The 15,293-nt window shown below is 35.9% G+C and overlaps 1 long non-coding RNA gene across 1 annotated transcript; it reads right to left on the reverse strand.

The window, feature by feature from the left end:
- Window positions 1-10,138: 10,138 nt before the first annotated feature.
- Window positions 10,139-13,549, reverse strand: LOC121420840. The gene is made up of 3 exons (XR_005970851.1): window positions 13,344-13,549; window positions 12,056-12,187; window positions 10,139-10,174 (listed from the first exon to the last, which is right to left on the reverse strand). It is a non-coding gene; the product is annotated as an uncharacterized LOC121420840 (long non-coding RNA).
- Window positions 13,550-15,293: the final 1,744 nt, after the last annotated feature.

Here is a 15,293-nt window from a genome sequence, read left to right on the forward strand (position 1 = left end):
TTCATTCTTTTTAAACTACATGGAGATAAGAAGGGTAGAGTTTCCTCTATCTGCTACTAGCATACTGAAGCATACCCCTTTAGGGAGCGTCGAAATCACCCACCCTTTTTCATATTTTACCTATTTGTGGGAAAATATGCTTTTTCAAGCCCCCATTGAGGCAAAAAGTGTTGCTGCTATGTAGTACGGCCACTTTCATTGTTTTTAAACTATGTGGAGACAAGAGTAGAGTTTTCTCTATCTGCTACAAAAAAGGTGTGCTGTTACAGCAAAGCCTACCCCCTCTGAGGACTGCTAAAGTTACCCGATAATTATACGTATTTTGCCCATTAATGGGAAAATATGCTATTTTCGAGCCCCCATTTGGGCAAAAAGTGCTTCTGCTATTTAGTAAAACCACGTTTATTATTTTCAAACTATATGGGGACGAAAGAGTAGAGTTTCTTCTATCTGCTACATATAAAGAGGTGTTGGCATATTGGAACATACCCCCTTAGGGGGTCTCCGAAATCACTTACCCTTTTCCATATTTTACCTATTTATGGGAAAATATGCAATTTTCGAGCCCCCATTGAGGCAAAAGTGTTTCTGCTATGTAGTAAGGCCACCTTTATTTTTTTCAAACTATATGGAGACGAAAGAGTAGAGTTTCCTCTATCTGCTACATATAAAGAAGTGCTGGTACCATAAAGCCTACCCCCTTTAGGAACTGCCAAAGTTACCCGCCCCTTTTACGTAATTTGCAAAATCATGGGAAAATATGCTATTTTCGAGCCCCCATTGAGGCAAAAGGTGTTTCTGCTATGTAGTAAAACTACTCTTATTGCTTTTAAACTATATGGAGACGAAAGAGTAGAGTTTCCTCTATCTGCTACATATAAAGAGGTGTTGGCATATTGGAACATACCCCCCTTAGGGGGTCACCAAAATCACCTACCCTATTTCATATTTTAATTATTTATGAAAAAAAGCTATTTTCGAGCCCCCATTGAGGCAAAAGGTGTTTCTGCTATGTAGTAAAACTACTCTTATTGCTTTTAAACTATATGGAGACGAAAGAGTAGAGTTTCCTCTATCTGCTACATATAAAGAGGTGTTGGCATATTGGAACATACCTCCCTTGGGGGGTCGCCAAATTCAACTACCCTATTTCATATTTTAACTATTTATGGGAAAATATGCTATTTTCGAGCCCCCATTGAGGCAAAAGGTGTTTCTGCTATGTAGTAAAACTACTCTTATTGCTTTTAAACTATATGGAGACGAAAGAGTAGAGTTTCCTCTATCTGCTACATATAAAGAGGTGTTGGCATATTGGAACATACCTCCCTTGGGGGGTCACCAAATTCAACTACCCTATTTCATATTTTAACTATTTATGGGAAAATATGCTATTTTCGAGCCCCCATTGAGGCAAAAGGGGTTTCTGCTATGTAGTAAAACTACTCTTATTGCTTTTAAACTATATGGAGACGAAAGAGTAGAGTTTCCTCTATCTGCTACATATAAAGAGGTGCTGGTACCATAAAGCCTACCCCCTTTAGGAACTGCCAAAGTTACCCGCCCCTTTTACGTAATTTGCAAAATCATGGGAAAATATGCTATTTTCGAGCCCCCATTGAGGCAAAAGGTGTTTCTGCTATGTAGTAAAACTACTCTTATTGCTTTTAAACTATATGGAGACGAAAGAGTAGAGTTTTCTCTATCTGCTACATATAAAGAGGTGTTGGCATATTGGAACATATCCCCCTTAGGGGGTCACCAAAATCACCTACCCTATTTCATATTTTGATATTTATGGAAAAATATGCTATTTTCGAGCCCCCATTGAGGCAAAAGGTGTTTCTACGATGTAGTAAAACTACTCTTATTGCTTTTAAACTATATGGAGGCGAGAAGAGTAGAGTTTCTTCTATCTGCTACATATAAGAGGTGTTGGCATATTGGAACATACCCCCTTAGGGGGTCACCAAAATCACCTACCCTATTTCATAATTTGACTATTTTGGGAGAGAATACGCTATTTTCGAGCCCCCATTGAGGCAAAAGGTGTTTCTGCTATATAGTAAAACTACTCTTATTGCTTTTAAACTATATGGAGACGAAAGAATAGAGTTTCCTCTATCTGCTGCATATAAAGAGGTGTTGGCATATTGGAACATACCCCCCTTATGGGGTCGCCGAAATCACCTACCCTTTTTCCATACTTTACCTGTTTATGGGAAAATGTGCTATTTTCGAGCCCCCATTCAGGCAAAAAGCGTTTCTGCTATATGGTGAAGCCCGTTTCATTATTTTGAAACTACATGGAATTAAAGGAGTAGACTTTCTTCAATCTGCTGCTAATAAGTGGTTGCACAGCAAAGTCTATCCCCTCCGGGGGTTCCGAAAGTCACCCACCCCTTTTCCATATTTTTTCCAATATGGGGAAAATCTGCCAATCTTGGAGCCTCTAAAGAAGGTAGCAGTCGATGTACCGAACTTTTTTTTACATGTAGCTGATAGAAAAAAATGCCTCTTCTTTTATTTCAAAGTGGTTTCCAAAATCAAAGCTAGCTTTACTATATAGCAGAAATGCCCTTTTGTCTGAATGGGGGCTCAAACATTGCATTTTTTTTACAATAAAGAATGAAAATAGACATATGTAACTGATAAAGAAGATCCTACTTTGTCATCTTTATGTGGTTACAAAACAAAAACAAGGGCTTTACCGCAAGGCAGAAACACTGTTTGCCTCAAAATGACTAATTTTCCGAGAAACTGGCAAGATACGAAAAAAAGATTGGGTGACTTTGGCAGCCCCCTGAGGGTTAGGCTTTGCCATGCCCAAATTTCTTTATATGTAGCCGATAGAGAAAAGTGATTTAAAGGAAAAAATTACATACTCAAAACAAAATGTTACCACATTGGGGGCTCCGAAAAGCACGATATCATAATAGTCAAGCTATGGATAATGGTATGGTACTGTATGTAACATTTTACTGGTTCTTGTGGGACTATGCTTTAAGGTGCCCGAGAGTAATTGCATGCAAAATGAAAATGCAGAGCAATGCCTCGAACTTCTATCTTTTTCAAGAGATTTAATTATCATAAAAATTGCTTTGTGTAGAAAATGCCTTTTACCCTCATACACATGATACAAGTAATACCATACCTTTCTATCGATCGCTAAGTACGTTATTTTCTGCATGTTAGGCACATCAACAAAGGCGATCGGATGCAAGATGAAACAGATAGATGTCAATGCACATGAACATTTTGGTTCAAAATTTTTGATGAATTCTTTTTTTTAATATATTAATCGGACTATTCAGAAAACAATTTCAAACGATTTCTACTATCCAAATCCTAGTGAAATGCGTATTGATTTAAAATTTCCCATTGTCAGACTTTGTGCAATAAAATATGAAAATAATTGATTTTCATTAAAAATGTCCAAGAGGGCCGCCAAAGATATCAATTTTGAACTCCGTTGGACACGATTTTGGGAAGGGAACATCAAGATTCATTAACTAGACACTTTAGGCAAATACCAAAACATTGAGTGAAAAATGTTTTGATGGTACATAGAAACCCCCTTATCCGACTCGACTACAACGATGCAGTCATACATGGTATAGGTTCGTTGTTGAAAACTAGGCTGAAAACGTAGCCTATAGACTGCCCAGTGGGCAATCAATTTTTGCTGAAATCATTGATTGATCACCAGAGACATAATGAAGAAGAAAATATGTTGTTTGGAAGATTTAATATCATGCAAAATGCAGGAAACATCAATAAAGAAGGCATATCGTTCGCACACCTCAGCCATATGGTGAAAATAGGCCAAAAACGCACGATTTCTACGTGCGCAACATATTGGAAAGGGGGCTGAAATCACAGTCTATAATGTCTTTTTCAATTACTGTTATATATTTTCTTAAAGTAGAGATATAAATAAAGACAATGATATTATGCTTGAGAGAAAAAATATCAAATAAAGTACACTACAAAAGAAAATAAATTTCTAAATCGATTTTTGACAATTTTTTATGCGAGAAATCTCCAAAACTAATGATATGCAAATTTCATTACGTAATTTGCATATGTAAACAATAATTTCTGTTCGTGAAATTTTGCATATCTCTTGTGCACTACTCGAACAATACATTGTGAAAGTTTCATACAAAACAAGCATGATTTGGCTGAGATATTCTCCCTTGACTTCATGATATGTGTACAATGTCTGAAAAATCACGAAATAGGGCCATTTTGTAGTGACGTCATATATTACGTCATTTCGGAGGGAAGACCACGCATAGAACCCGGCAGCAATGCATTTTTGTAAACTTCAAGGTCCATGCCATCCAGCTATGGGGTCATTTGCTTGTCCGGCTTTCGGTTGAATAAACCTCCTGGGCTGCCGGACTATTGCTTGCATCGTGTAATTGAAACGTCAAATTTAAATGATACGAAACTGAGACTTGTAATCGATAAGTTCAGCAAATAAAATCAGCAAACCTATAGATTATCAAACATTAAAAATGGGGTAGGGGGGGGGGGTTAATGTCACAATTTCTACTTTTTAACAATACACAATGTGTCCTCGGGACGTTTTTCCCCAGCACGAAAGTATTTTTATTCTCCGCCCCCACCCCCCCCCCCCCCCGTCACATAAAATCTTCGCTCTTTACGCTGACATATAGCTGCCTATACACAGCAAACGCGGAGTGGGGTCGACTGGTGATTGAGAATATACAATTTTGCTCCTTGATAATTCGTTGGAATGATTGCTTCGGCGAAACTTAGTTTGGGCGCCCTGGATAATATACCTCTGAATCTACCAGAAAGTGTAAAAGTTAGTTTACATTAAATACAAATATGTCTGACCTATACATTTCAGTGAAAACGTACATGACCAAGGCAGAATGATAATGCTGCGCACGTGGCGCCCGATATAGGGCTTCATCTTTGAGTGAAGAATAATCTTGGGGATAGACATTATCATTCGCATCGTTGACACTTTCTCTCGCGATCTGTTACTTACAATTTACATGTATTTGCCATAAAGACGGACAAACGCATGTTACAAAAAAAACAAAATTTCGGGAAAAATGATATCCAATCCAACATCTTCACACTGGTCACTGCACTGCAACTCCCGATTACAAGTAGTGCAACAATCCAACCAATCGACTTGCGCGCCCTGGAATTCCGGAATTTACATATTGCAATACAGTATGACAGAGGTGCATTTGTGCGAACACAAAGGCCATGAGCGTAAGTTAAAATATAGTTTTGACTAGATCTAGCCCTTGAAATTGACTACATTGTACCAATCCAGTAAATATAACCATCAAAAAAAAAAAAAATCCGGCGAAAATAGGAGGGGGCGCGCGCCCGGGGCGCCCCCTCTGGATCCGCCACCGTTCAGGGGGGTTATCCTTGTATCACTTGACAATGAGGAGAAAATGAGAATATTTCATATAAAATACAAAAGGAATAGTGAGTGGATGACTTCATCAGTCTTCTCATTTGCATACTGACCAGGATGGGGATATAACTGTTTTTGTGAAATTAAGCGAAACTGTAAAATGTCATAGTTCTCTTATCTTTCATCCGATTTTGATGAAATTTTCAGTGTAATATACTTGTTAGATTTTTCTCTTTTTATTCAGATAAACTTTTGTTGGGTGAGCTTGTCGTTTAACTGGTGTTGTTTCAACGCTTTTCTGGTGTGGACCGATATAGATATCAGGCTTGTGTTAAATCAATATCGGCGTTTTTGCAGTGAAATATTTGCAATTTTTTGTCACCTCAGAATATTACAACTATCGGCTGTATTGGTTCACAAAGACCTCTCTTAGCTATTCATTGTGATTTGACGCCATAGATTTTCTCTGTTGAAGAATACGTCGCGATCGCTATTTTTTTTCATTATTATTATTTTTATTTTTACAAAACCAAGGTCTTTCTCTTCTCTCTCATCCCATCCCCCTTCTTCTTCCCTTTTGTTTTATATCTCTCTTCTCGTCGCCTTGTTTTACCACCTAAAACTAATTTTATTTTATTTCATTTCTGCACTCAGGGTAAATATGCAACATGACATCTAGGTGATACAATTAAGTTTTACAAAACAATTAAGCAATAGTCATACTAAAGCAATGAAAACTAAATATTAACAAGAAGCAATATTCAATGGAAAAAAAACCAGTTTAAACGAATGCAGGAGACCGCCATCATAGGAAAGATGGCCCTTTCAAATCCCTCTGATTCGCGAAAGTGGTCAAATAATATCTGATTGATATATATATACCTAATAGAGGTTTCTACGGTAGAGGGGCAGTGGAAGCGCCCCACACTTTTTTCCAAAACCGTAAAAATGACTATAAGATTGTGATTTTTTGCATGGTTAGCCCCCCCCCCCACTTTGAAAACCATTCCGCGGCCCCTGTGATACACACCATGTATGTAGTCCTGAAAAGGACTGTTTGTTTGTCTTTCTTGGTCGTTTGATGGCTCTTAATGGAATATATATCTGTGAAAATAACACATCTACCCACACAGTCTTGTAATTTGACAATGGGAGACTCGTAATATCAATAATCGTGAAAGTGGGGGTGTATGTTTACGGTCTCATAAACTAACAAAGTGAATTTATTCCATTGATTGTGCTCGTTTTCGGACACACGTGACTAACTTGGTCACTTTTGCTCTACAGCCGTTTTATTGATTTTATTTCAAACCAGCTATATGCAGTTGGTACAAAAAAATGTTAAAACGACTGTTTTTGCCTTACGGCAAGCAAATGTGACCAAGGTATAAAACCAGCTAGGACGGGTCCTAAGTATCGCCCGACACACACAACCTGATTTTCTCTCTCTTTCTGTCTCCTTTCTCCTTTTTTCAGACCCTCTCTCTAACACCCACCCCCCGGCCACACACACATACACACACACACACTTTCTCATTCTCTTTTCCTTCTCCATCCATCTTTTTTTTTAATAATGTTTTTATTCTGATTTCATGAACAAATAGTTACATAACATTTCAAATCATATATAATACCTTACACTTCATATTTTCACTTTTTTCCACTAACTTAAGACAATCATGAGTCATATATATCTTTAAAAAACAATGAAATCAGTTACACACACACTCATTCCCGCTCTCAATCCCCAAAAGTATCTCGCTTATTGCATCTCTCTCACCCTCTCCCTCTCTGTCTTTTTCTTTCTCTCTCTCTCTCTCTCTTTCTATTCCATCTCTATCTCCTCCCCCTCTCTTCCCTTCTCTCCTCCTGCCATCCTCTCTCTGTCGGTCCCTCTTTCTATATCCCTCTGAAATTTTCTTTAATCAATCTCATAAGTAGACTCATTGAACACATTCAGCACTTTCCCAAACATTTCCAAACCTAACAAATTGAAAGAGAAAACCACATGAATATCAATTCTTCATTTTCAATTGCTATTTATCCTTATTACTATTCATAATTCAGAACGTGGTATATCGAGCTTAACATGACAGGTCGGAAAAGGAAAAACAGATTTTATGAAAGTACTTGGATTTGTATTACTTTATATTACTTTGTATTATGTTTTGAATGGAAATGGAATAAAATATGAATTAAATGAAAAATGAGAAAGGGGAAATACAGACAACATTTCTGTGTCAAATATAACGTAGAATTCATAATGGCTAATTATTATTTGATATTAACTTAAGATGTAAAGCCTGTGTTGCACTTATCGACGGAAGTTGAATGCATCACTGGAAAGCTGATGATCTGATTTAGCGTGTCTAAGGATTGATGGAAATGGAGGCTGATTGGAAGAAATGTTGTTTCTCAAGTTTCAAATGCGAGTCATTGACCGGACATTTACTGTATAAAAAAATATATATTAATAAAATTTACAATGATGATGATGATGATAATAATAATAATGCTAATAATAATAACATTGATAATAATTACATTAGTAATAATAAACATTGTTATAATAATGATGATGATGATGATTATGATGATAATGATGATGATGATGATGATGATGACGATGATGATGATGATGATGATAATACTAATGTTGTTGTTTTAGCTTATACGGCGCGTGTCATTCAGTAGTGAATATTTGCGCCAAGAATGATTGATTGATTGATAGTCTTTTTTTCATTCGTCATATAAAACAAGTTACATTCAAAATTTACAAACATAAAAAATCTTGAAATTATGGAATATTGATCAAAATAATAATGGTAATAATAATAGCATTAATAATAATTATATTAGTAATAATAAAAATTGTTATAATAACGATGATGATGATGATGATACTAATACTAATAATTGATTGATTGATAGTTTTTATTTCATTCATCATAGAAAACAAGGTACATTTATAGTTTACGAACATAGAAAATCTTGAAATAATGCAATATTGATCAAGATTAAGAAACATTTTAAAAAGAGTATAAATATATGAATGAAAATGGAGGCAAATAAAAAAAATCAAAGCCGTGTTGGTGCTGCCATGCACCTTTACAAAAACTGGAAATTGAAAAAACCGACATTTTGAAATATAATGATGTAAATAAATACTGTTAACCAACTTTTAAAATTGAGCATAAAAGGGGGGAATACCATTATACTTTACAACACGAAAGGAGAAAAGAAAGAAAAGAAAAGAAACCTGATCCAACATTATAATATTTACTGAGAATGTGGGTTTCATATCTCTTTTGTAAACATTAGATAGATTTAACAGCAGAATATATAATTTAAATATGTCATTTATTGTGTAATGTGCAATCCATTGTGTAAATTGGGGGTGATATAATTTTTAAATATGGCACGCGAAGGTTACACTCTTAAGATGTTGTGCCGCGCTATACAGTGCGTATCAAAAAAAAGTTTACACTTTGATAAAGCCCTGGGAATTTAGAATATACAACATGTGGGTAATTTTTTCACATACAATCCTGGGTTTGGGTCTCATCTATCCAATGAAAGTAAAAGTTTTGACAGAATGTTACACCTGAGTGAGCACTGTCCATTTTTGTAAAGCTCACAGAAATCTGATTGCGCAGAAATGCCTGTTTGTACGCTGTGTCAAGGGGAAAGGGTGAAATCAAACTTACCCTGCGAAACATTTCTCATACATTTCCCTTGCACTTTTAGTCAATTGAAATAAAACAGATACATTCAAGCATTTTCTAACAGTTTTACCACCCAAATTTTTATCACTTAGTATACACAACTTTTACCCTTTTTGTGCCTGCTGGATCTGAGGACATAACTGAATCTGAACCAAAGTTTATATCAGACATCTCTAGCACTTTTCACTAAGTTTTTATCATTTAAAGTGGGTCTACGTTTCATTTTTTATTCAATACTTGTTTCTCCACACCTTTTCCAAGCTTGACAATGATTAACAAAATGACAATCAAGCCTAAGCCATTTCATGTAAATCACAGCTCAGTGTAAAGCAAATATCGTCCCGATGGCCTCGGTGTGTGGGGGAGTGGGGTGTGGCGCAATGCACTCCTCGAAGTGGTTTGGGCAAAGAAACAAGTTAAATAGGTAAAAGATATCTTCAAATCAATTTTACTAGCTAAATTCCACGTGTTATTCATGATTAAGGTCTACTTTTATTCGCATAACTATTTTGAAGTTCTGCGCAAATCATTTTTCACTAACTTTTCAAAAGTAAGTGGTGCTCACTGAAGCGGAAATTTTTTCGACAGTTTTATCGTCATTTGCTTAAATGGACCTGTACCAATGTTAAAATGTGGAAAAATCTTCAGGATATTACAAATGTATAATTTTACAGGATTTTTTCTAAGTGTAAACTTTTTTTTGATACGCACTGTATAGGCTACACTGTAAAAACTGCGGTGTTAAAACTGACACCAATTGGTGTTAATAGAGGACAACAGTAAAGAGTGTAAATGTAACAACAAAAGGTGTTGTTATAACACCTATATGTGTAAAACTAACACCACTAATTTAACACCGGTGTGGTCCTCTATGTTCACCGGTTAACACCACAGTTTTTGCTGTGTACTTCTTTTTAATTTACACAGGGACCTACCTAATTTGAACGTCTTCTGTCACAAGGCTGTGTTCCGTAACAAAGCCAAGTTTTTTCACTCATAACATCCGAGTCGGCGCTCTCTAGTCCTTCCAATTCACCTGTCAAAGAAGTCATTAAATTGGATTATTGTTTAAAAAAAAACATTTTTTTTCTATTTTTGTCGTTTTTATTATTTATTATCGACTACTTCTTATCATATTTGAGGAAATTTTAATACCGCCGTTCTGAGATATTCTAAAATCTAGTTCCTTATTTTACAAGTATTGATTGTTCTGCAGGGGGCCAAATGCGACTCAGAACGGATCAAAAACATACAAAATGCATTGTCAATACCAGTAAAACTTGGTGAATCAAATCAACTGTTTTATATGTGACTCTGGACAATTAACACATTGTTGCGATTTTCGACAGCTCCGAATCTAAAGGCGACCGCACACCTTACGATTGGTCTGCGACCCGATTTCAGAATAAAATGTAGTAAAATTTGATACTAACATTGAGACTCGGAATATCTTACTGTGTAATGTTCTAAATACCTATGTTCAAATATGCGACTATGCTATCATCCTTCTTAGAATATAAGCGAATTTAATATCTAGTCGTAATGACATCATAGCAGTCGGTCGATTGGCCACGATATGAAACTAATTTGGCCTTTACTCCAAAACAAAGACTTGCAATCTTTCAAAATGGTTATACTATTCTTTCAATTAATTTAAACCTAAAAAAGAATCATATGTTCCATTCACATTTTCAGAAAATGAGCAAAATGCGATTTGTTCCAAAATCGGATCACAAAAGGTCGTAAGGTGTGCGGTGGCCTTTAAAAGGACGTAACTGCTGTTTTGGTTCACTGATTTCCGACAAAGACCTCTTCTCAGCTGTCCTTATATTATGACTAGCATTTTCAATATATTTACTGTGTTCTTGATTCCGTTCTGCGTGGCGGTGCAAGAAATTCCCTGATAACTACCCCCAAGAAATTATTATTTTTCTTTATAGACTTCATTAAATCATTTATTGGGTATTATTTTCATTAAAGATTAATCCTTCTGCACTGTTAGAAATTTTATCCTTAAAATAAAAGCAGTTCCTGCAGCAGATTCTCGAGAACACTTGTAATCTTACCAGATTGCGTAATATTATATCATGTAAAATAACAGGAAATTTTGAGTTGGTGTATGGAACTTTACAAAATTCCTTAATTAAAACATAATTTTCCCCTGTTTTAACAGACCTGTTCTGTTAGATTGTAGAAAAATTCCTGTTTTATGAATTTACATAATGATTCTGTTATTGCTTTCTGCAAAATCTTGTTTTTCTGTAAAATCAGGGGTCTTTTTTAAAGGTCAAGTCCACCCCAGAAAATTGTTGATTTGAATCGATAGAGAAAAATCAAACTAACATAACGCTGCAAATTTCATCAAAATCGGATGTAAAATAAGTAAGTTATGACATTTTTAAGTTTCGCTTATTTTTTCACAAAAAAGTTCAATGTGCAATTCAGCGATATGCAAATGAGAGAGTCGATAATGTCCATCACTCATTATTTATTTTGTGTTTTATTGTTTGAATAATACAATATCTCAAATTTTACAGATTTGACATTAAAGACCAACTTACTTAACCTAACCATAAACTGAATAATGGTAAGGGCACATGTTCAGGGAAAAAATAACTTTCTTTCACTTGACAAGTAGGAGAAAAATTAGAATATTTCATATTTCACATAATAAAATACGAAAGAAATAGTGAGTGGGTGAATTCATCAGTCTGCCAATTTGCACACCGACCAGGATGTGCATATATATATAACTGTTTTGTGAAATTAAGCGAAACTTTAAAATGTCATAACTTTCTTATTTTACACCCGATTTTGATGAAATTTTCAGTGTTTTGCTTGTTGGATTTTTCTCCTTTATTTCAATTCAACTTTTTGTTGGGGTGGACCTGTCCTTTAACAGTATAGGCTTACTCACCTTCCTCGGCCAAGCTGCGATATTCCCCAAAATCGTCGGACTGAACGTCATCATCGAACGCTCTTGCTACCATCATGAAAGCGACCAGCAGAAATAGAGTTGCTATCTTTGACGCCATGTTGCTGTGATATTCTTGTCGTATGATAAAATATTAATTGCTTGATTAATCGTGTTATTTGGTTCCCCAGGTTTGGCATTACGGGTGCATGTTTAAGATTTGGAAGAAAAAAAATACCTTGACAGGATATGGATAGCCCACAAACTGACTTATTCCCAATAGGATCCTCACCTAGGAATCTGGTAATCTCCTAGCATGTAACATTCGTGAACGAAACGAAGCCTGGACTGAAATCAATTTCAAGCTGATTATTTTTTGCAAACCACAAATTTATTATTTGCAGAACAAATATTTAGGAAGAAATGTTTGATATGTTCAAAATTTATCTGGGAAAAGAAAACTATTACTCTCTTGCTACCCTTGAAGATTTTATTTGGCTATCAATTTGATATCGTTTGCAAATCCTGGTGAAATTAAGACGAAACTAGCTTGAGCAAAAACACTCAATCCGGGGAACTTGGCCAGAATGCAGACTGTAAAGTCCCTGGCTATATCTTGAAAGAAAGTGAAATAGCAAGGTTTATTTGTGTTATTCGTGTGTCAACATCCCCCTTGGTGCTCAAAGTTTCACTCAGGATTTGTGGTATCACAGGCCTATATCATTTCCCTAGACTCGTGGTGTTAAAATGGCGCTTTAAAAAAGATCATAAAAATAAGGAGGAAATTCAAGGGTTTAATGTCTACTACCAGTGGACAGGATATATATGTCTGACATCCAATATCTGACGAGAAAAGGGGACCTCGACCGGCTCATTTTAAAAACAAATCGGCATTTATGAGAACTACACCTGACATGCCTGACAGGATCAAACTCATCACCTGAGACAGTAAAATGGCCTTAATTCTTCCGCCAGTAAAAAAAAATATTTCCAAAGTAGTGATATATCTTTCCAATTTGGAAAAGGGAAGCTCAGTAGGTACCCTCCCTAGAATCAGTGTTAGATTGTCAATCATATTCATTAATGTTTGTCAATCAGCGATATCAAATTTAAAGATTGAGCTATGGGTTCGTTCGAATGAATATCTTTTCCCTGCCAGTAGTAGTTAGCCCCATGTGACCTTGTGGCTACATGCAGACTACTCTGAAGTTTTCGCCACTTAGTGATCTGAGGTATACTAAAGACTTACACAATATTTTTGAATGTATGAGAGAAAGCCTCGCATGCTTACCTTGCTTCTGTTGTATTCTTACGATGTCTACCAGAGTTAAACAAAGATGATCTTGCCTGACGTATGCTCGAGGAACACAAATGAATTCTATCCAGATTTCCCTGGATTTATAGAGATCTAGTGGTCTTGGTACATGCGTGATCAATATTTCATTAATTCTATTTGGGTTTTTGTTTTCATACCGCCGACTGAAAAGTGCATGCGTGTCTCATGTCTGTCCCAGACCACAACCCTCTATCTTAAGACATGCTGAAATAAAATTGAAACCAGCCTCAAAGTCGTTAGGCCTATTACAACGGAATAGAAAGGGAAAAGATAATCAAAGAAATATATAAAGAAAGAAGAATCGCAGAAAATTAGTTGAGATTTATTTTTGTTCCGTACAAATAACGAACGTGGTATACCTGCATTCCTCTGAAACTACATTAGGGGAAAATTGATAAATTATACATGTTGTCTGTGACATACTTATGAAGTGACTATGGTACATATGGTTCATAAAATCAATTGTTTGGATTGTTAAAGGAAAGAAAAGTTTGGTCTAAAAACTTTAATTGATTCTACACGCAACCTGAAATATGGCATTCACATTATAACTCAAAATTGTATTTCTCAAATGATACTATATGTATGCTTATTATGATGGCTGAGGGGAGTTGGCTCATGCAACTATTGAATTCAAACAGGGATAGAGGTGCACTGTGATATGATTAACAGCTGTAAATGCATTTGTGTAATTGCATTTTGTTCTATCATAATATACTTCACGTTTCTGTTTGGGTATTATATTGTTTTAACTGCGTGTGCTATTAAAGGTGAATCCATGATGGGGGAAGTGGGGGGGGGGGGGGTCAAATCCCTCACCTGACTCTTAGTTTCTATTTCCATTATTATATAATCACCCAGACATCCTTTATCATCTTCTTCTCATGCCTTATTGGTTTATATTATGAATTGGTTTCTTACATTTTAGTTCGATCCTTCCATTCATTTGATTTTGATTGGTTGACTCTACTTGATTTGAATATATGTAAATTATCATGTGATCCCAAGTTTAGCTGAGGCAAAGTAGCCTCGAGATACCCGGTCACATTTGCTCTACGGCAGCCGTATGGCGAGTCGAAACCAGCCGTTTCAACATTTTTTGTACCAGCTACCTATAGGTGGTTTGAATTAGGATGAATAAAACGGCTCAGTGCATGCACTACCAGACTTCTTCGGTTTTTGTTCGATTCATTTTGCGTCTTCTTCTAGTTTCACTTATTTTCCCTTTTGTTTTGACGATTGATTAATTTGAGCTACAACTTAAAGCTTGCATCATTTTCTACCCCTGAGCTAAACTTATAATTCTAAACCTTACACAGGCTTGAATTATTGATGTTTGTGGTAAGATATGCCTTCAAAATCTCGAGTTTTCGCAAATGCAACTGGGGCAGATTTAAGACAACGGTCAAGGTATTGAAAACGCCGTCAAATGTCAAAGAACAGCTGGGAGGTCTTTGTCGAAAATTGGTAAATCGGAACAGCAGGTTCGTCCTTATATATAGTTTCAGAGCTGACGAAAAATTTAATATAATTGTGTCGTTTGTCCACAGTCCAGGGCGAAACTGTTGTTTTCTTTCACCATTTTGCGATAAAGACTTCTTTGTTGTTCATTGTCATAAATAGACAATATATTTTCTATGTTCTTGAATCAGTCGTGCTTTGTAGAAGGGAAACGTCCTGTGAATATAAATTGGCGAATTGTACGTCATACACGTCATCTCCATTGACGTGAAGATCTATCTTTACAACACATTGTGTACACATGTATACACTTTACATTATTAAATGTTTACTTACCATTACTGACAAACGCGTTACGCAATGTCAATATCACAATACCGGGCTTTGTAATTCAAATGCCCATTGATCAGTGATGATGCGAGCCAGAGCCTCTTTCTGCACATG

Source organism: Lytechinus variegatus, chromosome 8 (genome assembly GCF_018143015.1).
Source record: "Lytechinus variegatus isolate NC3 chromosome 8, Lvar_3.0, whole genome shotgun sequence".
In the NCBI taxonomy this organism is placed as follows: Eukaryota; Metazoa; Echinodermata; class Echinoidea; order Temnopleuroida; family Toxopneustidae; genus Lytechinus; species Lytechinus variegatus.